At 35.9% G+C, this 27818-nt stretch overlaps 1 long non-coding RNA gene and 1 pseudogene across 1 annotated transcript; one reads left to right on the top strand and one right to left on the bottom strand.

Moving 5' to 3' along the window:
• Positions 1-541: 541 nt before the first annotated feature.
• On the top strand, positions 542-7429 carry LOC149159844 (uncharacterized). Its single transcript, XR_016261162.1, has 2 exons — positions 542-710; positions 7111-7429. It is a non-coding gene; the product is annotated as an uncharacterized LOC149159844 (long non-coding RNA).
• A 5044-nt stretch (positions 7430-12473) lies between these two features.
• On the bottom strand, positions 12474-13679 carry LOC149159843 (chaperone protein ClpC1, chloroplastic pseudogene; annotated as a pseudogene).
• Positions 13680-27818: the final 14139 nt, after the last annotated feature.

The raw sequence follows: 27818 nt of genomic DNA, 5'->3' as shown, positions 1-27818 counted from the left end.
GGCCTACGAATAGTTTTTAAGATTTAGCAATAATATAAACCATGCACATTGTACAAAACAACTTCCCAATGCCTCTAAGATGAATAGTTTATAGGATGCAAATGTGTGTTTATAAATTTTTTAGGATGCAAAGGTTAGTTAATATTATATGGTTTATATTAATAAAATAAATGTGCAAATTAATAGAACTGTTGGCAAATAAACATTTAAAAAATTATTATGATGAAGAATTTTCAAACATTTTTGTGGGAAAATTTAAAATTTTATGGGAAAATTTAAAATTTTGTGGGAAAATTCAATTAATAGAACTGCTGGCAAATGAACCTTTAAAAAAATATTACGAAGAAGACTTAAATTTAAAATTTTGTGGGAAAATTTAAAATTTCGCTTATCTCATTGGCTGGGCTTGGCTAGAATCGGCTGTTCTTATCTCCTTGGCTGGAAGTCCCATCGCCTGAACATTCTCTTCCAACGATTGATTAAGGTGTCACTGTCAGGGTTCACGCCATTTTTTGAACCAGCTGGCTTATATTATTATATGATATTTGGCAAGTTGGGCTCTAAATATTTGGTATTCAACGATTTGGGAAACTTTTGAGCAGACAGATCAGCGTGCTTTGAGGAGTAATAGCCAAGACAGGTTTACCAGCTCTGCATTTACTATTATTTTTTCTGTGAGGCCGATCTTCCATAGTTTTTGCCTAAAACAGGTATGTGTTTTAGCTTTCTATTTGTTTTCTTAAAAAATAGCTCTTTAAAGATAGGGTGTAGAAACTGCAGGCAAATTTTTTATGTATGTTTTAGCTTCTCGATCCTCTCCAGTGCCATTCCTGCCTCCTCTGTAGCCCCCTCTATATCCACCTGACGCACCTCCTTAGTTGTTCCTAGGGTCACCTCCTCAACTCGAAATAATTTCTTTTGAATCATTTTTAGATTGTATGGAGGGCGCAACAGTTGTTCCTGGGGTTTTCGATTTTATGGAGGGCACAAAAGTTGTTCCTGGGTCACCTCTTCAACTCGAAAATAATTTCTTTTGAATCATTTTTCCATTGCATGGAGGGCACAACAATTTTCATTAGTATTAGTATTTGGAGGGCATTTCTCTGCCGAGGCGTACCATCCCACTTTCTTTGGTAATCAAAGAGTTTTCCCTGATCAGTTCCTGCCTGCAATCATCTTTGACATTGCTCCCATGCCCATCATAACTAAAAATGGGCGGATTAATTCAAAGGCACCTCCACTTCCCCTGAATTGCTTTTTCTGTTTGCACATCAAATTGAAGGTTTGAGGAGATGATTCATCAAGAGGGAGCACATTGACGGCTAGTGCCGATTTGGGTGGAGATTAAGGAGGGGACCCTCCACTCTGAGTATTTTGTAAAGTTATGATTATGCTTAGGGTATTTCTTATGAATCATTAGGGGAGATGGATCCTTTGGGTTAAAAACCTTGACAAATTAGATCTCTTTTGTGGAGAGTAGAGTGAAGGTTAGCCATTTCGTCTGCGGACGGGGAAGATTTGCGATCGTACACATAGACATTTGAATTGCAGAGACGGAAGTAGAAGAGACAGGGACCATAGCAGCTTCCTCCCACTCCAGCGAGAATCATTACATCCCATCGTATACCCTACCGGATTCCCAGTCGTTGCAGATTTCGTCATAACCTGTCATCTCAGGGATAAAATTATACTAAAACACCCGCGACTATTGACCTTCCAAAAAATCATAATTTTTTTTTTCTTGGCACTTCTGCACTTGCTAAGAAAGCGATGAAGGAAAAAATACTAGTTGTTAAGATATTTGCAAATTTCCTTCCTGACACTTTCACATCAATGTAAGAGAAGTCCTTATAATCAAATGGGTATTTATCCCAGGAGTTTATTCTTGCGCATTCTCACACTTTCAAGGCATGCATATGTGCCATAAATCATAGACAAGTACCCAGACTAGAAGAAAACTCAAAGTTAGAACCTCTTTTAACAGCGTATAGGTCCTCCTCATAAGACAGTTGTAGAGACTTCTCCCTTCAACGCGGTTGGGCTTCAAGACTACAGCTAAGATGTGTTAGGTCTCCTTACTTGAACAACACCTAAAACACATCCTTTAGGACTGTGTATTGAGTCTCTTTCTTATTGTGGATTAGGGGTTCATTTAGGCTCTCTTTGACTGCGTCTTAGCTGTGAATAGAAGACTGTGGCTAGGGCTCTTTTGGAGCTTCCTTTGACAGCGTATGGAAGCCTCCTTGCTATGATGAAGAGCCTTCTTTTGGGACATCGAAGGAGCCTCTCTTCACTTTGATTTAATCCCTTTAGGATAGCATATAAGGCTTGTGGCTAGGGCACGTTGTATAGCAACTAGGGCTCCTCCAAGGCTGCGGCTATGACTCTTCCTTTAAGACTGCGTTTAGGGCAGCATTAGCCCTCCCTTGATAGCAGATTAGTGCACAACTGAACAAGAACTTCAACTCCTAGTTTGGACTGCGGTTAGGGCATCATATCTCTATTAGGACAACATATAGAATACTTCTTGACTGTGGCCAGACTATCTCATTTCCTCTTGCGTCTAGGGCTTCATCATCTAGATCTCTCTAGCCAGCAAAACCCAAAACAAGTGGAGAGAGATCAAGAGTTAAGTGTGTGTACAAAGTGACTTGAAAACCTCTTCTATTTATAATAAAACATTGAGGCTAAGATCAAGATCCAGTAAATGAGCAAGAAGTAGGAAATGATAGATCATGATGTGGAACACCTTTCCATGAGGTTATATGTCATGATTGAACCCTAAACGTCTCTCTAATAAAAGAGAAAGAGAAAATAATGCCACAAGTGTAAAATAACACTAACAAATTGCAAAAAATAAACCTTGTGCATGGTTGTTGACTTGGCTAGGGAGAGTTGCTCCTGCTATTATATTTGATTATTATCGCCCATGATGCTAACCTATGTAAGCCTCTCATGCATCTTTTACAAAAATTAGATTTCTAGTTTGTTATATTGGGTTATCACACCATAATTGTCTTGGACCTAATACATCATCATCACTCCAATGATTTTGAATGTTTAAAAAAAAATTCCCTTCTAATACATGTCCCATGTTAACTTTCTCAAAACTATCTTTGAGTTTTCCTCAAACCTATAATTTTGTTAGAAAATCTCTACATGATTGTTTCCATAATTTTTCATATACAATAATCTTTACCAATAATATTATGATTTTTATTATGCTTGTGATAATTGCAAGCTATAATATTTTATGATAATACCACATTTACAACCTATATAGTATGGGTGGTTATTGAAAATCATGTTGGAGACTCTGATGACCCTATTGATTTTCACCATTTTTAGATTTTGGCTTTTTATGCAATTTTCACAAGCTTCCAATCATTTGTTAAAATTATAATACATAAATAAATAAACATAAATTTTATTTTCAATAAACTAAGATAGCCTAAATGAAGCCACAAGAAACCCCTGCCACAAATTATCAAAAATGGAGCACACATTGATAGAACAACATAATAAACCCAACATAACACATATATTTATGAAATAACAATAAAATGGCATTATTCGTGAAAGAACAAGTGAGATAAATAATGATTACATAAACAGTGGGAGGCACCACTTCCAAAAGAGATGGGTTGCACGCTGCTTGCCTTGGGAATGTAAAGAGGCACCCTACAGCAGAAAATAGGTGTGATCCTCTGATAACAGATTTCAAGAAACTAAAGCATCAGTGTCCATCATTTTATTGCACATATGATGGCACTCAATGTACAAAAAGGGTTGCCCTGTCCCAGCAATTTGGATAACCACATATAAAACATGTAGATTTAGATTGACTCTAAATAAACCTGCCAAAATAGTACCCGTGTATAGCACATATCATGGACAGTTTGATTAATGCCCAAGATTCACCATGTTGACTTCAGGAGTTCAAGGATTCCAATTAGACAACTTTTAAGCAAACTAGACAGAGAGACTGATCAAATACAATTCATCCTATGTAATGTCTATTAAGAGAGATTGGTGAACAATGTATGCAATTTCAAAAAATATATGTTTATATCACATCCAATAGCATGTCAAGTCTTGGCAGAATACAAAATAAATAGAAAGCATCGAACACAATATGGTGGCTAGGTCAATAGGAGTAGGACAGGAACTCACATCATCTTTACCAGTACTAAGAAACTGCTAAGGTTTATTGACATTCTCCAGCTTATATATATACATATATGGGACCTAACAAGCCTTGTAAGTAGTTACTAATCTGTAGACCATGATTCTCCATAGAATCATGAGTTCTAGACCTCACAGGAAAATAACCAATCATTTCATAGCAGTGACCCAAAACATTTGTCACAAAAGTATGTTTGTGTAACCTCAACTACCTTAATAGTTAAAACCATCTAGTATGGGTTATATGTTATCAAGCTCGCCATGAGTAATATTACACCAATTTATCACTACCATAAGAACAAAGGTCATACTTCTTGCTAATATGAAGCAGAGTTTTGAGAATTCAGAACAGCAAGATAGAGCAAAGCACACACTGAGAGATATATTGTCACCAACATACACATCAATACAGCAACACTCGTAGATGTATTCATATATGCTATATCACACAATTGTATACATTTTTTTTAGAAATCTAAGTGTCATCAAGACGTGATCATCCTTGCACCTTAAGAAGATGTGTCTCATGCAGTCATTGGACACAGTAACAATTTCAGGAATTATAACATAAGGTCAGCTAGAGTGATAGACACGTACCTCTGGGCGACTGAGCCGGAGACTGCAACTCTCCTCCCAACCTTAGATTGGACTGCACAGTGGTCCTCCTTGCAGTCCAATAACCCCCAATCCAGATTCTAGAACATTGTGAGAAACCTGCTGATGGTTTGCTTGGCTAGAACTAGGTCCCGATAGGGCTGACCCTCTCCACCCTCCAATTACATCATGATACTTAATTTATTCAATCTCACATCCATTTTTGAGACCTTATAAAAGCTTCTACACTCCCAAGAGCTATATGTCTAAGTGTCATCCAAACCAGGCTTGGATATACTGTCATGTCAAGATGGATGGGCTTGACGCTGTACTTTCTATTAATTTTTGTTACATTAGCTCTGCATTCAAATACTTGCCAGTGAAAGTAATGTGGGTTGACTGCAATTTTAACCCGGACTAGGAAAATGGCTGCAAGGCTGCATTTATTTTCCATATTTGAGTACATGGAGGCATGGCTTGACCCTACCCTCCTCCTTCAAGGCTCCTGATATTTCTCAACAAAATATGGCAGTGAAAGTTTGCTACATGTGAACAATGAATGAAACCAATATCTAGTGGTAACAACAACCTCCAAACACATTAGAAGGCAGTGAAGTTACAGGGCTAACCTGGTCATGACAAGGGTCTCTAAGATGCATTTGGTGTAGTGAGACTCCCACAACACGTGGAGATATTTCCTTAACAGAGGCTGATCATGATGCTAGCTTGGTTCAAGGTTCATATACTTACTCTGTTTGTTCTATTGCTAGGTATGCATATATATATGCTCTTAGGTATACTACTAGATATACTACTGGAACTAGAACTGCTAGTGCTGCTTCAAAAAAAAATTATTGAATTAGCAATAACATAGTAGTGAGCTTGAGTGGACCCTCAGGGTGACTCTACACCAGCTAGGATCCGTCCAAGTTAGATATCAAGCACACTTTCACTACCCATCACTGGATACTCTACACCAGCTAGGATCCGTCCAAGTTAGATATCAAGCACACTTTCACAACCCAACACTGGATATTCACTGAGTTTGGAAGGAAATAAACTTTAAATAGATTGCAGATCTATTTGATTGAGAAATCTTCGGAACAACATGCAGATTTAATTACACTACAACACATTTCTTGTTGAAAAATGATCCTTCAAATAGAATGCAGATCTATCTTATTCCCCACTATTTTCACCATCTTCCCATACATTATCAACAACTCGCAAAACAACAAGGAGATCAATACTTTTCATTTCCAGAGAAATACCACCTACCACATTATCAATAGTTTCAAAAGGTAATCAGTTTCCTTACACCACAGATGGCAAAGTTCCTTTAACGGGTACTCCTTTGGGGATCCTATTATTAGACTTTGTGGGTGGTACATTTATTGGAAACACCAAATGAACCCTATCAAACTTGCAATCTGTGCCTCCTCCTTGTAGAGTTATATAAAGTGTTGTAGAACCTTTCTCATAATTCAACCTAGCTAGTTGTCTGCCACTGCATTTTTACCTCAAGATATCACTTCTTTTGAAATGGCTCTAAGGTTTGCATAAATTTATGAACCCATAGTTAAATAGGAACCTCCTATATCTCCTAATGACTTCACAGTAATACATGTATCCCATTGGATTGGAAGTACCACCGAATTGTAGGGGCTGGTTGACAGAACTGGATTCCAAAATGTCATTACCTAGTGGAACCCCAATTTCTGGTAGGCCTTTATCATTAAGTACCTCTATCATATCATGCCATGAGTGAAACTTGATTTGATGTGCTCACCCACCATTACATCGGGGTCTTTTCCAAATTCATATACATTGTTGCAACCCTTTGCTCGGGCACAATCTACTCCACCACTTGTTCCAAAGATTCTTTCATGGTGTCAGTTGTGCCATTAACTCAATATCTTCTTAAGCTCTGCACTAATCCACCTAACTATTTTCAACATCATGCAATGGCAATAATTTTTTACAGTCTATTCAAGAGTGATTAAAATCTATATTTATCTTTTTCCATAGATCAGACACTGACACACAAGACAGAGTTCTGAGTCGTCATTGTGCTCATACAAAAAAAAAATTCAACCTTTCTTAGACAAAGGCACAAAAAGAGTTGACAATTGCAGGCATAGTAGAAAACATATTCACATTTAGGATCACTTTTGACAAATCAGGTCCATTTGCAGAGTTTAGTTACTATCCATAAAGGAGTACACTGGTGATAAAGCTTGGTATAAGGTCATACTGAGTCATTAGCAAAAGCCTTATGGCGCTGGTGCTAAAAATGCTTTGTTTGAGCATTTCTCTAATTTGTCTGCACAGGATGAGTGAAATGCTGACTGGAGAGCACTTGTGGATATTAGCCTTGGTCTAAGACTGCAAATTCTGCTTTGATTTTTCATTCACACTCTATCTAGTACTAGAGGCATGGTTGGTTGGGGTCATGTATTGAGCTTGGACCCCACACCAACACAAGAGGATATATTTTTATACTTGATGCCCTTCTTTTTCATAGTCAATCCAATTCCGAGGTGATCCAGATTAATACAAGTCTTTTTTTCCTGAAAGAAGGCCCTTTTGACTGTTAGTAGCTGAAGACCCAACGATTCATCATTATTAAGGTTTTCCACATATGTATCTATTGAGATAGGGGAAGTATCCATTTCTGTATTTTTATATGAGGGAGGAGATGAAGCCGAAGACCTCAGGTCTGGATATAGATTGGAATATTTGTCTTTGGAAATGTGTCAGTGTTGACTTGCCATATGAATGATAATATAATCTACATTATTTTCCATTATGCTATGTCTATGTGGCACCGATTGGGAGTCCATTCGAAGGATTATCTTTCCAAGAGCCATTTGACTAGTGTCCTTTATTCTGCAATTATGGATGGGAGCTTACTGGGCTTCAGCAAAAGGCCTGACTCTAATTCCAAATAATTCTACAATTTTTTTAGTCTCCCCATCCTCCACACAGTGGAGAAATGACAGATTGTTGGCAGCCAATATCAGCAAGAGTGAACAGCTCATGCCTGTGAAGAAACTGGATGATTGGGGGAGCAAGAGTGAACAACTCATTGCCTTTTATCCTTAGTTAAACATTCCCATATTAGTTGTGAAGCTAGTAAAGCATTTAGAAGTCCATAAAAGATTTACAATAGTGACTGTGTAAAAATGAAATTTGTACTCTACTATCTGCTCCCATTGACCTAACCCTTGGTTGTTTGTGGGCATTCATAAAATTATATTATTTTCTGATTGGAAGTAGGCAAAGATAGATGCCACGGGAACTCTGAGCTGCATATAGACAGACTTGTGTCCACTGAAGATCTTAAGCCTTAATCAGGAGGGGAGATATAGGTTGGGTTGAATGTAGTAGCTTTGGCTTGGAAGAGAAATCTAGAGGTAAATTAATAGTTTTTATTCGAAACAGAGTATGCAAGGTTATGTTTCTTGCTGATTGAAAAAGCCAGGGGACATAGGCTCTATATTTTGCAAAGCAATAGCACAGCCTGTGTATTGGCCAATATTCATTGTTTCCACTTTAGCAGATAATATTTTGGGTGTTATATGGATGCAACAAACATAAAAAAATGATGGACATTGAAGTGGGCCTCTAGTCCCATGTGTCATGGTCACTTGTGACCACGTCTATAGCATAGTCAAGAACATATAAAGATATGTAGTGCCTAGTTACTAATGCAATGAGGTGGTACCTGTCTAGTCAATTTAACGTCTTAAATTGCTCTACATAAATTATCAATCCGGGTATCGTAAACTGATGAAGTGTGGTGCACTATATGTGCTTAGTTAACCTTTTTCTTACTTCGTTGTTTTATAGTTTATTTTGTTTATAGTAATGGTTTTATAAACAAATGAGTGATTTGTGTGTGTATGGTGGTTTCTAAATGAGTGAGTGTGTGTAACTGGTGGTTTCTAACTACCTTCCAAACTTGCAAAGAAAGAGCTTGAAAGAAATAACTTGAAATGAAACTGAAAGCAAAGCATAAAAACCACTTTCTAATGGCACTAGTCACTACTCATGCTGCTGCAATAAAAAGGTAAGAAAAACCACTTTAAAGACCAATTATAATGTTCATCTCTTCCTAACTCTCTACTTCCAACATATAGTACTATGTGAAACACGATTAAGAAGTAGTTAGATATAAGTCTAAAAAGTAATCAAGCTCTAAGATGACAAATTATAACACCACTTTGCCTTTCTCCAACATTCTGCTTCCAACATACATTGTAATGTGTAACAAGTGAAGAAAGAGTTAGTGATATAAGTCAAAAACTACTCAAAGCAAGCTGTGATTTATTAGTATTCTGATCTCTTAAAGATGAACAACTTATGATAAGGAGACCATCAATATGTTAGCATACAACTTGAGAAACTAAACTTAGAAATCAAGCTAGAAAAATAAAATAAAGGCAGCAACTTATGAATATGACAACTGAAAATACCATTAGAGATAAAGCAAATACAACAAAGACATCTGTACAAGGCAGGGGCCCCCTACCACCTATGAAATCAAAGCAAAATTAAACACACTTGCATAAATTAAAATTGCATGAATGAAAATCTAATCTACCTTACATTCTACAAAGCAATATTTACAAAATGAAATCTACTCTACTTACATCCTAATATGCTCCATGACATCTACTTCACATCTCCTTCCATGTTGAGAACATCAAAGCTTTATTCAATTTCTTCAAAAGTACAAAGTACAAAAGCTTTCAAAAGCCATGGGACTAACAAGCTAAAAGGACTAAGAAAAGACTAAAGGAAAGACTAGCAAATGAATGAGAGAGATCTCCTATTTATACAAAAAGATGAGAGCCATCTCATTAATCATAGTCCATGAATCTCTCCCTCTACCTCTAGAGTCCTAATCAAAATAGGAACTGATAAGACACATGTCTTTTTAGAGTTACAATACAATTAGGAGATGTGACACATATCCTCATGATCCCATGATTCTTTCCAACCAAATTCGAATTTGGCCTTAGAGTGCCACATAAGGGTCTTCTAGAAGCCTCCTTTCAACCTACACATGTCAACAATCTCAACCCATTTGTTAGGTATAAGCATATGCACATTATTTTCTAATGTTTAACCACAAATTCACTTAAAAGGCTTAGAAATAATAAAGATTGGAAAAACATAAAGGTGGCCCAATGATAATGAAAGTGGGATGAATGTGGTGACATAGTAGTGAAATGGAGGTGAAATGGAAGTGATATAATGGACATAATAGTGAAAGTATAATGCAAATGAATGACATTTTCAAGACTCAACATACCCCCCAACTGAAGCTATTGCATGTCCTCATGCAATATATATTACATTAACTCTTTTGATCCTTGAGCTTTGGCTTAACTTTGCATGATATCATTTGATAACTTCATATTTCTACAAAGTGTTTCACTTGAATTGCAACATGGTTGGTTCTTGTGTTACAACCATTTTTTTTGTTGCCTTCTATTTTGATCTTTGAACTTTGCATAATGATATTTTGATTATTGTTGCAAAGTATATCTTTATTGGATTGCATGATGGTTGGTTCTTGTGTGACAACCATGATTTTGTTTGTATCCAATTTATCCTTTAAGCACTTTTTCAAAAGCCATTGTATGCTCATAATAGTAATGTAATAATTAATATATGTTGGAAGTATGTGAGCTCCTGAATATGATATGGACATGGAAAGATATGAATATGAATGTATTCCCCCCCCAACTGATGGTATTGGCAATTTTATGAAATGAGGAAGAGAAATGTTTTTCCAACAATTATCATTCTAGATTTTTATGGAATTCTATGGTTAAAAGTTAGAAAATGCCGTACCTTCACTTACCCTTTGGAATGGATGAGTTGTATGTGTGGTGGCTGAAAACTTCTGATCATATTCTTCTTTAAGTGGCTGAACAAGAGGAGTCATGGATAGAGAGATAAGATGGTTTTTTATTGCTTCTACTAAAACTTGATGTATCTGCTCCAAAATGCTGAAAATAATAGTCTTCATGTCTTCAAAACTCATTGGCACAATTCCTACTATGTGAAAAGATGTTCTGATGTCGAACATAGTAGGAAATTGTTGGCTTAGTGGCCATTAATGGATGCCACTAGTCAACACGAGAACTCTCACCATTGATGACAATGAGAGTCAAGATGCCCAAACACATCTTGCTAGGTACGAATGAATTTGTTGATGTCGAGTCACCTAGAAGATCTAACGAACAAGGGACATTAATGTATTCCCATTGTTTGTCAGCATGAGGACTTGCCATTAAGGCATGCAAGCCTCAATGTGTTTTTACAAAGAACTTAGACTCTAAGGACTATGGACTCAATAATTTGCATTGAAGCAGGGCTTATTTGCAGAATGAAAATGACAAGGAATGGAAAATGGAAATGGAAAATGGCAATGGAGAACAGAAATGGCAATGGCAATAAGCATGTGAATGAGCCTCTTGCTTTTATTTGTGGGTTATGAATGGACAAAAAGAGATGGAAAGTGTATGTGAATGAAAATGGAAAATATGGAGTGGAATGAGGTGAATGGTTTATTATGAAGTATGGATGTGATGGATGGATGTGATGGAGACAAAAGTATCTGAAAGTTTTTTTTTTTTTTTTTTTTTCAAGTGTTTGGATCTGATTTTGCATCAGCATATTTCCTCTTTGTTGCTGATCATCCTCTTATGAAACAAATTGGTCTCTTAGAGAGACACCATTCTCTTGAAGTCATTTGTCCTTCCTCCTGGAACCTGCAAAAAAAACTAATACTTCTTCTACAATGGAATGTAAGATTATCAAAAGAGAGAGGTGATCAATCTCTCTAGTTATGATATTTACACACAAAACTAAGAATTTGTATTAATGAAACAAGTTCTCAAAGGAAAAATCAAAAGAATTTATACCTGCTTTGGAATTAGTGCCTCAAGTTGATGTTGCTTCTTTTCAGCAATTTATTTCATTATTTGCCATTTCAAACTCTAATGATATATTTCTCATTGTATAGATCTTGTTGAGATCTTTCCAATGGTACTTAAATCATCAAAATCTGATTTTGTATGAGAAAGATAGGCTGATTTGAACAATGAGGTTTTTCTGGCTACGAAATTGGACTTTAGCTGCGGAATGTGCACAGTTCTGTAGCTAAAAATCTTGAATAAAAAGTTAGCCATTCATCTTTCATTATCAGTCCAAAATTAATCAATACCTTCAGAAAAGTGAGAAAATAACTTGTTCATTTCATTGATTCAAAATTATTATTTTTTCTTGACATGCAGCGACTCAGTGTGGCGACTCAATGTGGCGACTTTGTGATAACACACAATTTGACTTCCCTTTGACCGGGGTCTTTTTCATCAAATTTGATCGAATGAATAGGACACCATCCATGTACTGACACTTCCCTAGCTACCCATGTGACTTGTTTTGCCTGATGACACCTGCAACCTAGAGTTTAACAAAACAGCTGCGGAATCTGGGATTGGCTGCGGAAACGCTGTATTGGCTGCGGAAACGCTGTATTGGCTGCGAAAAGTGAAGAGTGTAGAAAGTACAGTGAAATGGAGTGGCTTGAAACAGAGTGGAAGAGAAAAAAAAATGTGCCCCTTTAAGACAACTAATTTACTAGTGCAATTCACGGTTAATCGGATGGAGCCAAGTTGACCAATCTTTGGCCCAGCCACTCAAATGAATGGACCTTTTTTCTATGCAGCTAATGCAGTGGCTGACGGCCCTACTGTGCCAGTCTTCCCATTCAACACAGTAACATTTCCTTCGCTATCCACGTCAACTATGGCTGAATCCCCCTCTTTGATCTCACCAGCAAGCATTTTTTCAGCCAGGCTATCCTCTAATAACCTCATAATTGCCCTACGGAGTGGCCTTGCACCATAGCTGGGACTATAACCTTCATCTACAACTCGGTCTGTGAACCGCTCTGTTACTTGAAGATCAATTTCTTTTGTTTTAAGACGTTCAAAGACCTCTTTCAGCATTATATGTGCAATCTCCTTCACCTCTGTCTTTGTGAGCTGTCTAAACACAATCATCTCATCTAGTCGATTCAGGAACTCAGGTCGAAAATATTGCTTCAGCTCTTCATTGACAAGACTTTTGATCCTTGTGTAGCTGCTATCTTTCTCATTGTAATCAAGCTGGAAACCAATTCCACGGCCTCCCTTCTCAATCACACTACTCCCGACATTTAAATTCTTGAAATCATTTACAGTGTCGTGTTCAATTCAAACTGTTTGTTAAACAGGTGTTGGATGAATGTTTTAAAACAAGATATGTGTAATTTGATTGATGTCCAGCACATATTTGACTCCTAATTTGATTTATCTTCTTCAGGCACGCTGCATTAAATTACTGTTGTTCATTTAATTAAAACTCTGTTTTTTTCTCACGCGGCACTCAAAAATACACTCCGAAGAACCACAGATTTCTCCCAGACCGCTACAAATTTCCTCAAACGGTTTCTGGGTTATCTAACTGACCCACCTGGAAAAAAAACCCATGTTTTATTTTCTTCAAATTCGCTACCATTTGGGCAAATAGAGCGTGTAAAGTTTGACATTTTTCTGTTGTTTACGTTTTTTCTCTGAGTTATCAATTTTTACTGTTCTGTATTGTTGCATTCGGCCTTTCTTGTTTGATCTATTGTTTTGCAGGTGTGTTTACAGTAGATAGCAAAATCTTTTGGGTTGACTTTACTTCTCAGACGGTAATGAAGATAATGCAGCAATTGACATGGCGAATGCAGGCTCAAAATCAGGAGGTTATGTAGTATACTCAACTTGCTCAATTACGGTTGCAGAGAATGAGGCAGTTGTGAACCTAGCAGCGTGATGTAAAATTTGTCCCATGTGGTTTGGACTTCGGTCAACAAAATGATGGAAATATTGTGACTGATCAAATTGAAATTTTAAATACAGAAACTGCCCCGATCAGTGAAAGTTTCAAGACTAATATCTTTGTTGGGTCTTGTTAGGCCCCTACACTAGTAGTATAGGGGCCTAACAATGTTAGGCCCCTATACTACTAGTGTAACCCCTTATTGTTATTAGTATAACCCACTTATTATATTGATGTACCCATGTAGTGCCCATATTGTTACTATTATGCCACATAGAAGCCCACCATTGTTATTGTTGTGCCCTACAATATTATTGTTATGTAGGCTTTGATTGTATTGGGACCACTTAGACTCCTATATATAGAAAGGAGGTATTTTCATTTGTATCATCCAAGAATTGTTCATTTATGTAATGTAAAGGAGGTTGCCCCCTCGAAGAGGCTGAATTCTAAGGCGTGGATCTCTCTTTTCTATCTTTTTGTGAGCTGGTTTCATAACATTTGGTATCAGAGCTTTGGATTCTAGGGTTTCGCTGCTCCAAACAGGTCATCGTGGAATTTTCGCTATAACTTTTTTTCTGTGACGTTTCAGAAGTCACAAAAAAAACCCATTTGAGAAAAATTGCGCTGAACCTTGGGTCCGAATTTCAGATCTTTTCGCACACTATTTTCGGAGATATGATCTGCGGAATTTGGTCTTTTTGCAGACTCCTGAATTACATTCAAAACAGGTGACCTGGGGAAAATCGTCATAACTTTCTTTCTGAGCATCGGATTGAAATTTCGTAAGAAGGTACAGAAAGAGGACGGACTGTAGTTTCTGTTTATATATTTTTCAGAGTCAAAGGTTGAAACAGTGACACATGGAACTTCATACAAGTTCGCTTTACTGAACTAGTCTATAATCAGGTCACTGCAGGAGATTGTGCATAACTTTTTCTTGGAGAATCCAATTTGGATCAGACTTGTGGCATTGGAAAGAGGACACAGAGGGATACTACAGGTCAGAAGTTCAGAACTTAAAGATCTGAAAGTACAGAGTTACAGTCGTTTCAAGGTAGAGATCCTAAAATCAAGAAAAAGCAAGATGAGGAAGTTTGATGGCAAGGATCCGGTAAATTGGATACTTCAGATGGAGCAACATTTTGATATACATGGTGTACAACTGTTACAAAAGGTATGTATTGCATCTTCATATTTAGAACCAGATCAATTTTTATGGTACAAAGGGCTTTGTTCTCGTAAAAAACTTGTTACGTGGTCAATTTTCACGGAGGAAATGATAGCACATTATGAGGATATAAAGAGCAACACCTTCTTTAGAGAAACACCACAACAATTGGAAAGAGTAAAAGGGCTTTGTGACATAATGGAAAGCAAAATTATGGAAACCAGGAAGCATACCCCTCACAACTATAAAGATGGAAGTGTTGTTTCTCCCAGCCTTCCACAACCTACAAGGGTTACACCACAACAATTGGAAGAAAAAAGAGAAAAAGGGCTTTGTTACAATTGTGATAGCAAATGCACTAAAGGTCATAGGTGTGCTGAGAAGAAATTATTTTACATAGAATATGAAGAGGAGGAAGAAAAGAATCAAGAAACATCAAAAGAAGAGGATATACGTCAGGAAACCACCCCAGAGAAAGAAGAAATGAATCAGACCATATCTTGTAAAGCCTTGGCAAGAATTACCACTCCTCAAACTCTCAAGATAGAAGGACATATCAAGAAGAAAAAGGTGCAAGAAGTGAAAGATCACATTGAGAAAGAAGAAATGAATCCAACCATATCTTGTAATTCAATGGATGAAAGTACCACTCCTCAAACTATCAAGATAGAAGGACACATCAAGAAGAAAAATGTTCAAGAAGTGAAAGATCACATCGAGCATCAAGAAATGAATCCGACCATATCTTGTAAAGGACTGGAAGAAATTACCACTCCTCAAAAGATAGAAGGACATATCAAGAAGAAAAAGGTTCAAGTAGAGAAAGATCATATCGAGCATCAACAGCAAGTTCTCCAACTTTTAAAGGATAACGCGACTTCGGTGCAAAATCAAATGAAACAACGGGTAGATCAACATCGTAGTGAAAAATGTTTTGATGTGAGTGATTGGGTATTTTTACTGCTACATCTCAAGCAAGCTATTTATGAGAAGGAAATGTTGGCAATACTACATGCACTTAAAAAATGGCGACCTTACCGAATGGGAAGACGCTTCAAGGATGAGGATGTGGAAGCATTGTTTTGTGCTATTTATATTATCCAACCAAATTGGATAAACAAAGCAACGGATGAATGGAAGAAGAATGAAGAAGTATGGCCACTTATTCAAAAGTTGCAAAAGCTCCCAATTCAAGCAATATTGCCAGAAATTGAAGAGGAAGGAAAAATCATATTGGAACCTGAAGCAGTCATAGAAACAAGAACTCGACAGCTACGAAATCGATCAATTTCAGAGTATCTCATCAAGTGGAAGAACTTACCCGCTGAATATTCCACATGGGAGGACAAGAATTTTATATAGAAGCATCAAGAACTACTCAAGCGTTGAGGACAACGCTTTTTGAAGGAGAGGGGCATGTTAGGCCCCTATACTACTAGTGTAACCCCTTATTGTTATTAGTATAACCCACTTATTATATTGATGTACCCATGTAGTGCCCATATTGTTACTATTATGCCACATAGAAGCCCACCATTGTTATTGTTGTGCCCTACAATATTATTGTTATGTAGGCTTTGATTGTATTGGGACCACTTAGACTCCTATATATAGAAAGGAGGTATTTTCATTTGTATCATCCAAGAATTGTTCATTTATGTAATGTAAAGGAGGTTGCCCCCTCGAAGAGGCTGAATTCTAAGGCGTGGATCTCTCTTTTCTATCTTTTTGTGAGCTGGTTTCATAACAGGTCTACATTGGCTTAGCACTCGTCTCAACTAGGATAATGCTTTCAATTCTCTTTTGGGTTGTGTACAGTAAGCAACACCGACGCAGAGATGAATACTATAAGCAACATGCTGATGGTCAATTCAGGGCTAGAGACAACAACAAATCAATCAAGGCAAGAACAGATTACTCCATTTTTGTCTTGTTGATAGCCGCATATCTAATTACAAGAATCATCATCAATTTTATACGATATGTGTGAAGAGAATAGAGAAGCGCTGCACATGAAACTGATAGGAAGGAAGCAAGTATTAACACTCAAAAGTCCTTAGGGTCTGAGACAATCATTCCCATGACATAACCCAGCAAGCCCATGCATGATTGAAGAGAGTTTTGAACCCAAATTGAAACCACACATGGCAACAAAATCCACCACTAAATCCAAATGGACCAAAGCTTGATCAGGGAGGCAGATTTTTATTGAAGTTATAGTGAAAACTAGGAATGGAGATAGCCATAGATTGTTTTTCTTCTCTCTTTTTCTTCTTTTTTTCTTTATTGAATCAATTGAAGTGATGAAGTTTATTTTGTCTCCTATATTTTTTTTTAACAATTCTTTTTCTAATCCTCCAGATCACACAAAGTGCAGGAGGAGAGCATACTCAAGAATTATTATATTTTTTTTTTTTTTTTACTTAACAATCCTTTTTCTGATCCTCTAGATCACACAAAGTGCAAGAGGAGAGCATACTAAAGAATTATTAATTTTTTTTTCAGATGTAAGAAATAAGGTCTCCTAATTACACTTCCCCGGCAGCGGCGCCAAAATGTCTAGTCAATTTAACGTCTTAAATTGCTCTACATAAATTATCAATCCGGGTATCGTAAACTGATGAAGTGTGGTGCACTATATGTGCTTAGTTAACCTTTTTCTTACTTCGTTGTTTTATAGTTTATTTTGTTTATAGTAATGGTTTTATAAACAAATGAGTGATTTGTGTGTGTATGGTGGTTTCTAAATGAGTGAGTGTGTGTAACTGGTGGTTTCTAACTACCTTCTAAACTTGCAAAGAAAGAGCTTGAAAGAAATAACTTGAAATGAAACTGAAAGCAAAGCATAAAAACCACTTTCTAATGGCACTAGTCACTACTCATGCTGCTGCAATAAAAAGGTAAGAAAAACCACTTTAAAGACCAATTATAATGTTCATCTCTTCCTAACTCTCTGCTTCCAACATATAGTACTATGTGAAACACGATTAATAAGTAGTTAGATATAAGTCTAAAAAGTAATCAAGCTCTAAGATGACAAATTATAACACCACTTTGCCTTTCTCCAACATTCTGCTTCCAACATACATTGTAATGTGTAACAAGTGAAGTAAAAGTTAGTGATATAAGTCAAAAACTACTCAAAGCAAGCTGTGATTTATTAGTATTCTGATCTCTTAAAGATGAACAACTTATGATAAGGAGACCATCAATATGTTAGCATACAACTTGAGAAACTAAACTTAGAAATCAAGCTAGAAAAATAAAATAAAGGCAGCAACTTATGAATATGACAACTGAAAATACCATTAGAGATAAAGAAAATACAACAAAGACATCTGTACAAGGCAGGGGCCCCCTACCACCTATGAAATCAAAGCAAAATTAAACACACTTGCATAAATTAAAATTGCATGAATGAAAATCTAATCTACCTTACATTCTACAAAGCAATATTTACAAAATGAAATCTACTCTACTTACATCCTAATATGCTCCATGACATCTACTTCACATCTCCTTCCATGTTGAGAACATCAAAGCTTTATTCAATTTCTTCAAAAGTACAAAGTACAAAAGCTTTCAAAAGCCATGGGACTAACAAGCTAAAAGGACTAAGAAAATACTAAAGGAAAGACTAGCAAATGAAGGAGAAAGATCTCCTATTTATACAAAAAGATGAGAGCCATCTCATTAATGATAGTCCATGAATCTCTCCCTCTACCTCTAGAGTCCTAATCAAAATAGGAACTGATAAGACACATGTCTTTTTAGAGTTACAATACAATTAGGAGATGTGACACATATCCTCATGATCCCATGATTCTTTCCAACCAAATTCGAATTTGGCCTTAGAGTGCCACATAAGGGTCTTCTAGAAGCCTCCTTTCAACCTACACATGTCAACAATCTCAACCCATTTGTTAGGTATAAGCATATGCACATTATTTTCTAATGTTTAACCACAAATTCACTTAAAAGGCTTAGAAATAATAAAGATTGGAAAAACATAAAGGTGGCCCAATGATAATGAAAGTGGGATGAATGTGGTGACATAGTAGTGAAATGGAGGTGAAATGGAAGTGATATAATGGACATAATAGTGAAAGTATAATGCAAATGAATGACATTTTCAAGACTCAACAGTACCATTATCCAAAATTGACCAAAAACACCCTGTAACCATATGAACCTATACAACGTTCTAACTTCTAAACAACCTGAACATAGCAAGGAACATTGTTGAAGTGAAATGCATGCATCGACAAAAATGGTCCTAATACCTTAAAATTAGATCTCTGTACCATTAATATTTTTAAGTTTAAGAGTATAGATTCTAGAAGCTAGATATCTCGAAGTTAAAGAGTATAGAAGCTACCATAAATGTTTGCTGGAGTTTTATTTAGCCATAGTTGTTCCTAAAGTAAATCAAACCATGTTGTTGAAGTTGGGGTATTGATTGTTACGCTGGACTGTTGGAGTAATATCTGTAATGTTTGTGCTTCTGGGAAATACTCTTGATGCTGAGGCTTTTGAGTGTTTACTAAACTTCCTTGTAGTGATCTGAGGATGCACCAGTTTATCTTAGGTACACTCTATACTCAACAATCATATAAAGTGAGCGATTCATTTCCATTTAAATGGATTAGCAGGAAAGGGAAAGAGGGATTTTATGTGACATCAATGGCAACTGCTAGAAATCAATGGGGTATGGTTATGTCAAGGAATGCAGGGTTTTCAAATCAGGTGATCTTTTGTTCTGAGAAATTTAATAGCATTATTTTTATTCTTCACAGAAATTCAGGTTGCATTTGCCATGCTATTTGCTTTATAATCTGAATCTCTTTCCTAGTAATTTCTCATTAACTACTAGTTGCACCTGTTCAGTCTATTGAGCTTGAGCTTGATTAACGCTTCGAACATCTGCTTTTCCCAGCACTCATGTAAAGGTTTGATTTATACTACTAAATTTGATTCATCAAAGTCTTTTAGGTTACTATTTCCTCTAGAGAGTGGCCTGGACTGATAGGTCCCTGAGGAGTAATCTTGGGTGGCATTGAAGGCTCTTGATGGTGACAAAGAAGTCCTAATGGAACGAAATGGACCAGGAATGCATATTTGAGCAGCTTTCCTTTCCAACATTTTGCATTGTCAAATGTTCACCATCGGTAAAACTTTCTGATTTATCACATTTTCCTTTTCAGATCTAACAGCATGTTAAAAAGACATCAAAGAGACACTCACAATGAAAGAAGATGTTGTGTACCAAAATTTGATCTCTGATTGACACAATGGCATTTTTCTTTTCTGATTGATCAATAGGTATACAATAGTGAGTGTGTGAAAATGACCTGGGATAGATTTGGACAAAAATAACCTATTCGAAAAGTGGGAATTCCAACAAATATCATGATGAAGAGGAAACTCAACCTGATTGTACAAGTTCAAATGCAAAAATCTCCAGCAATATATTTGAATTGGTTAGTGAAGATGACACGGTAGGTCATCGACAGATTAATGGATCAAAATGTAAGAAGTCCAAATTCTCTTCTGAGCTGGACCAATCAGAATCTTCTAGTTCTGATGAGGAGTGAACAGCTCATGCCTGTGAAGAAACTGGATGATTGGGGGAGCAAGAGTGAACAGCTCATGCTCTATTGCTTCGTAGTATTCATTGGAGGTACCCAGATCAATGGATGGATAACGAGATGCTTCAATGGTTTCATAAAATCATGTATTGAGCTTGGACCCCACACCAACACAAGAGGATATAATTTTATACTTGATGCCTTCTTTTTCCTAGTCAATCCAATTCCGGGGTGATCCAGATTAATAAACCTCTTTTTTCCCTGAAAGAAGGCCCTTTTGACTGTTAGCAGCTCAAGACCCAACGATTCATCATATATTTAGGTTTTCCACATCTGTATCTATATTGAGATAGGGGAAGTATCCATTTCTGTATTTTTATATAAGGGAGGAGATGAAGCCGAAGGCCTCAGATCTAGATATGGATTGGAATATTTGCCTTCGGAAATGTGTCAATGTTGACCTGCCATATGAATGATAATATAATCTACATTATTCTCTATTATGCTATGTCTATGTGGCACCAATTGGGAGTCCATTCCAAGGATTATCTTTCCAAGAGCCATTTGACTAGTGTCCTTTATTATGCAATTATGGATGGGAGCCTCCTTAAGCAAAAACATACGCAGTTCATTTGAGGGCTCCCGAAGAGTGTGTTCCATATTATATAAAGTAGGAACCTGATTGAAACCAGGAGCCATTCCATTCCTTTTGATATGATCCCCACAAAATCTGAGTGAACGTTCCGATATTAGATGTCTGGTATTATGGAACCCCAAACATCTAATTGGGATTACCAGTAATCCACTTGTTGTGTGGTTGAGTGAGGACCGTAGAAGATGTCAAGAGTTTCTAGCATACCTCCTTTGTAATTGAATTCAATAAAAAACCAAGCAACCCATTTGTCCAGTGCTCAAGATACTGGCCCATTGTAATAGATACCTCAACGAGTTAAAACTCAATCCATATACCATTGAAGAGTTAGATCCAACATTTAGTATTGTAATGAGAATATATGAAAGACACCAATCTTATCTATGCATTCATAAGAAACATGTGATAAACACCTTTGGCAACTAGCCTTTAGTTGTTACTAGAGATGCATGAGAATATATGAAATACACCAACCTTATCTTATGCATTAATAAGCAACATTTGACAAACACATTTGGCATCTAGCCTTTAGTTTTTACTAGAGATGCATGAAGCATTATATAAACACAATGCAATCTTTTGGGAAGTCCATTCAAATGTGGAACATTATTATGGAAGCCAAGTCAAGCATTGATTTTAGACCTTGCATGCACATTTCATGGATTTTTGTAGTAGTGATATAAAAATGGACTAGGTCAGTTATATTATATATGTCAAAGATAGTTTAACTCGAAGTATGAAGTTGCCATTTAAGCTATAAACCTGACTAAATGGTCCAAACCTGAAACTGTGACCCTTCCTTGCAAATTGCATGTGCTACCAATTAATCATAGTTAAATGGTTTTAGATTCAATACGAGAGTAATCTTATGGAGGACCTATTGGGTTTGGAAAGTCACCATAGAACAAAGGCTAGTGGGTTAATCTCCTAAAACAAGGTGTTAACATAGTTTGCCGAGAGGTACATTTTGCATCAGGATAACCCCTAGACTGCTATCTTTTTATGAGGAAGCAAAAACATGGAAAATGTTTGGTTAGGTAGGAATACAACTTGTCAATTTGGTCTATCTTGAGTGATTAAAAGAGAAGGTTGTTAGGCTCTCCACCATTTCATGGATTGATATAGTGATGAGACAAAAGAGGCTCTCTCTTGAGACTTGACTAGGTGATTCATAACAGTTGTGGTGTTGGTGCCTTAACTTAGCCAGAAAATGCCAAAACTCTATTGATGCACAAAATTTATTACTGAATTTACCTCAGAGTATGCCATAGTCACTGAATATGACATGCATGGTTTTACCAAGGAGGCCCTAAACTTTTGAACAATGAAACTTTACACTAGTATCCTGGCAGTAGCTACATTGGTCTTATTAGCATTACACCACTTTTAATATAGGTCTTCACAATAGAGAATCACCATTACACTTTCTTGATTTGTGTTAAAAAGAAACATAACACGCAATAGATTTCTTTTGGCATGCAATGTTGTTGTTGGTAGTTTTCTTGTATTTGTGTCACATGTAAAGCTAACATGCGTTAAATTTCTTTCACCTTGCAATATTTTTATTGGAAACGTGCTTGTGTTTGGGCTAGAAACTATGCTAGATTTCTTTTTCTTTGCAATATTGTTGTTGTCAATTTGGTTGTTTATGATAAAAGGAAATCTAGCAAATGTTAGATTTCCTTCACCTTGGCAATGTTATTGGAAATGTTGTGCTTGTGTTTGGGCTAGAAGTTGTGCTAGATTTCTTTTGCTATGCAATATTGTTGTTTTCAATCTGGTTGTTTATTATAGAAGGAAATCTAACACGTGTTAGATTTCCTTCACCTTGGTAATGTGATTTTGTTTGTGTTAGAAGGAAATATAGCATGCACTAGATTTCTTCTGGGATGAAATGTTGTTTTTGGTAGTATGCTTGTATTTATGCTACATGTAAAGCTAACATGCGTTAAATTTATTTTACCTTGCGACGTTGTTATTGGAAATGTGATTGTGTTTTTGATAGAAGTTGTTGGATTTTGTTTTCCCTACAATGTTATTGTTGGCAATGTGCTTTTGTTTGTGCTAGAAGTAAATCAAGCGTATGCTAGATATCTTTCACATTGCAATGTTGTTTTTGGCAATGTGATTGTGTTTGTGCTAGAATAAACTCTAGAATGTGTAAGATTTATTTTACTTTGAAATGTTTTTGTGAGTAATATGCTTCTATTTACATTAGAAGGAAATTTAGCATGTAGTGGATTTCCTTTGCCTTAGAATATTCTTATTGACAATGTGCTTGTTTGTCATAGAAGGAGATCTAGCATGTGCTAGATTTATTTGACCACGTAATGTTGCTTCTAGCAATATGCTTATGTTTGTAGTAGAAGGAATGATATTGATTGTTAGCTTTCATTTGAGGAAACAATGTTTCATTACATACAATATTACTACCATACTATTTTAAATTTTGCATCTATATTACTTTTTTGTAAGTTGTGTGTTTTTGTGAAAATATAAAGTCGCACTTTACACAGTTCAACCTTTTAATTACAAGTTACGATTTAATTGTTGTTACAGAATTGATACAAGCTACAATGGAAAATATAATTTTGGCAAAAGGGGACTATGTTGATCTCCTTATTAATGATCAAGTCATTGTGCTAGGAAGGGTCGAATCTGCATAGTTTGGAACTTATTATGTTGGAGAAAGGGTTAATGCTGGTTATGTTACAATTTTGATAATTGATGTAACTCAACCAGATTTGATTGATGAGGATGTTAATGAAGGGGACATACATCCATGGAAGATCATGGATTTGAGACACAACATAGGTAAATCAAAATATTGAAGCATGTGTTATATATTATTGATAGCATAATAAATGTTTTTTTTTGAGTAAATACTAACCTTATTTACATTCGTTTATAGGTGCAAATGTTTCTTCCACATTTTCTATTGGAAACAAGGTAGATCTTTTGCAACATGGAGTGAAGGTGGGCGAGGGCTCCATATTCAATAAAGAGCTTGGGCATAAAGTGCATGGAAAGATGGTAAAGAAAGGATGCATAATGGTTAAAATCGAGAAGGTGTTAAAACATAATGATCCTCTACCACATCTAATAGGATTTGAGCATACAATTGGGGGTGCATTAGAATCTTATGAAATTTGGCCAGAATCAGATTTGGAGCCTCACTGTCATGATCATGCCACAAATATTCCCCAAGATAGGGTTAGATTCATATGTACAAAGGTTTCTCTTACACATGAATGCATGGGAACAAGCATGTGCGTTGCCAAAGGATTGCTAGTTAATGTCCACGAGCATGACATTGTTGAGGGTGAAACACTAGGTGAAATGGATTTTGGTGTTTTTCTAGAAGAGATAGATGGAAATTGTGAGATATGAAGAATTGGGGATATGTCTATACACTATTTGGTTAGATGGCCAATAAATAAGTTGGTGGACAACAAAGGTGTGATATTAAGGGTCAAGGAAAAGTTCAAGGAGCCATCCAAGGAAATGGTGATATGGGATGTTATAGAGGACACAAATCCCTTAAACAATTGGGATGGGTACTTTTGTAATGAAAAATATAGAAACTCAATTGATATGCATGTAACAAAGCCATATAAAAGGATTAAACGAGTTATGGCTACAAAAAAAATTGCAAAATGTCAAACAAAAATAGATGAAGAGAAAGAAATTCGAGTTTTGGCAGCAGATGTATGTTGTAGAAAAGATTGTCTTCAACATGTGGATAGGAAGGCCATTGCAGGTGCTAGAAGGGATATGAGACAAATAAATAAAAATGGTATTAGAGAATTTGTCTTGAATTCACTCATGTCAAACACAGTCATGTCAAAGGGCCATGGCCATGGCCTACCACATATTGCTAGAAATGTAAAGGACATGAGATTTAATGGGAATATTATTTGTAAGAAAGCATGGTATAAGATACGTAAAATTCCTCAAAGCACATTCTATAACTACCAACATTATTTCCAACATGGACAGATCAAAGCTATTCATGGTAACACCAACACATGCAAAGCAAGAGCTCACACAGTGGCAGCCATAGAAATATTGCACAAAATTGTAATGGATAATTCAGATTTTTCACCAAACCAAACACGTCAAGTTGAAGAAGATGGAACATCTGCTCCTTTAAGATTTCTTCCTTCGACTTACACACAAAATTCTTTGTTAAAAGAGATCAATGAGGCTCTTCAAAAGCTCAATTACCCATCAATATCACAGTCAATAATGAGCAAGATTTGGAATACTAAGTTTTGAGATGTGGCATTTTCAAAGAACACCAACTTCAGTAAATGCAGTGAATGTATTATGTTGAGAGCACAAATGAAGTCAGCAACTACAAAAGAGATGGAAGAAAAGGCACGAGGTAGGTTGAAGAAACATAACAAGATTGTTATGTGTGGAAGATATTGCTACTATGCCCATAGAATTATGTCAGAGCGGTTTCCAAAGGAGTATTTGAGCATTATCCATGATAAAATGGACAAAACAAAGACTTCAATCCCAAGGCTACATGTCAAATCTAAATCTATTGTAGGAACAAATTTAGGTTTGTCATTGACAGGTATGCTTACACATGGGCATAAGGCAGGAAGTTTTGGTCATTTTTCCTTACCATTTGTCCATATGGGATCACAATTTACTATTACATCCCTTTCAAAGTGCTTAAGGGACCTTGAAGACCCACAAATGGATATGTATGGCGATCTACTTTATGAAAGTGGAATTTCAAGAAACCCACTTACAAATGCATTACTTGACACCTCTATTTACTCAAAATGTCAAGGGTACAAGGATTATTTTATATCTCATGGAAGTTCAAAAAGTCAAAATGTTGATTTTAAACCTCTTCCTCCACATTTGTTGTTACATTTGGACAATGTAGCAAGTGATAATAAGAATCGCTATCTTTTCATGTTTCTATCTCTTTTAACTGCACTTGGTGTCTTCATCACTATTGAGGTTGGGTTCTTGCCTGTGGGGCACACCCATGAAGACATAGATGGAACCTATGGAAGAATGTCTTCCAACCTAAAAAGTAAAGATATTTATTCTTTACCTGAAATGATGGATACATATCTCACAATTGAAGAAAATTGAGTGTTTCCACCTACACTTATTGACAAGGTCTATGACTTCAAAAGTTTCCTTAATGGATACATCAAGGAGGGGAAAAATGCACTAGTTGGACATGTTAGTGTTCAATACTTCCAATTTATTGTACTCAATGATGTTCCAGTACTAAGGTACAAAGAATCAATTAGAGATATTGAGTGGTCAGAACCATTTGAGTTATGGAATATAGATGATGAAGGCCGACCTATAATTCCCATAGGGAAGCCATCTTTCTTAGCTTCCAAACAAAATGATGTCTATTTAAAAGAACTAAAGGAAGGGATAACATCATACATAAAAATGTGGAAAGACACTATTGGGAATGAGGATTCACCAATTGTTACAGAGGAATGGAAAAATGAAGTGGTGTATTGGGAAAAGTTCTTGTTACATTAGATGGAATCTATAGTGATCATAGAATAATAGATGGGAGTGATTCATCTTCTGAGGATTTCTGGCTCAAGACAAGGCACATTGTTGATGTTGATCATAATGCACTCCAAGTAATCTCAAGTATTATGGATGGAGATTTTGATAATGTGATAGATGAACCAATATATGTTGGACCCAAATGCAACAAGCCAAAACCAACTTTCAATCCGATGATTGATGTTGAGAAAGGAAAGATGTTGCTAGTTAGATTAGGAAACGAGGATGCAGGAGAGATGATTTGGATAGCAAAATCCATCTCAGATATCTTTAGGGATAATGAAAGTGAGAATCTTCATGTAAAGGTTGACTGGTGGAAGCCTATGTCAGGGAAATACAATGGAAAAATTTTAGAGCAATATTGGGTACCAAATCCTGATGACATAGAACTTGGCTCTATTCCAATTAATACCATAGTATAGGCATGGATGCCAAAGAAAGAACATTGCAAGAAGCCCAAGATAAATAAATATGGTGTAGAAGCCATTCTTGATCTACTTGAGCGAATATCTTAAGAGTAGGTTTATATGATTCGTGAATGTAATTTTTTTTGAAGGATCTATTAATATACATTCAGACACATTTTATCAAATATGCTCTTCATATTATTTTTGGAGGAGTTTTATATTATTTAATATTTCAATGTAATCATGTGTTATACAAATTACATGACAATGCCATAAAATATTTAAGTTTTCAAAGCTTTATTTGACCAACATGACTTCTCACCATATCAAATATGCATAATCAAATTTAATAATGCACTTAAAAACATCTTTTATACTTGGTCTATTAAAAAAACAATGGAGTACTTAATTAGTATTCTATTTAATATAAACCATTTAAACAATTAATGAATAAATTCTAAACACTTGATATAATGTTTGAGGTGAGTTTTCCTTATTATAATTGATATAAATCAAATCCACTATTTTGTTGCCCTCTAATTTATAAAAGAAATATTTTGATCATTGAACAACACAACTAGAATTATAAAATATTTCCTCTTATAGATTTTGAATTGGTGCCAACATTGTACTAGTATAATTAATTTGTACTCAACTTAGGAAAAGTAGTTAGTGTCAATTTAAAATGGTCAATAATAGTAAGAAAAACAATATTAGTATATTGTTAAATAACTTTATAGGTAAGTTTTTTTTTTTTTTTTTTGGCA

The sequence above is a fragment of the Pinus tabuliformis genome, chromosome 5_2 (assembly GCF_031772625.1).
Source record: "Pinus tabuliformis cultivar Carrire ecotype Pingquan chromosome 5_2, CPIR1, whole genome shotgun sequence".
In the NCBI taxonomy this organism is placed as follows: Eukaryota; Viridiplantae; Streptophyta; class Pinopsida; order Pinales; family Pinaceae; genus Pinus; species Pinus tabuliformis.
The sequence above is the reverse complement of the archived record's forward strand: the minus strand, read 5'-3'. Positions and strand labels throughout refer to the sequence as shown.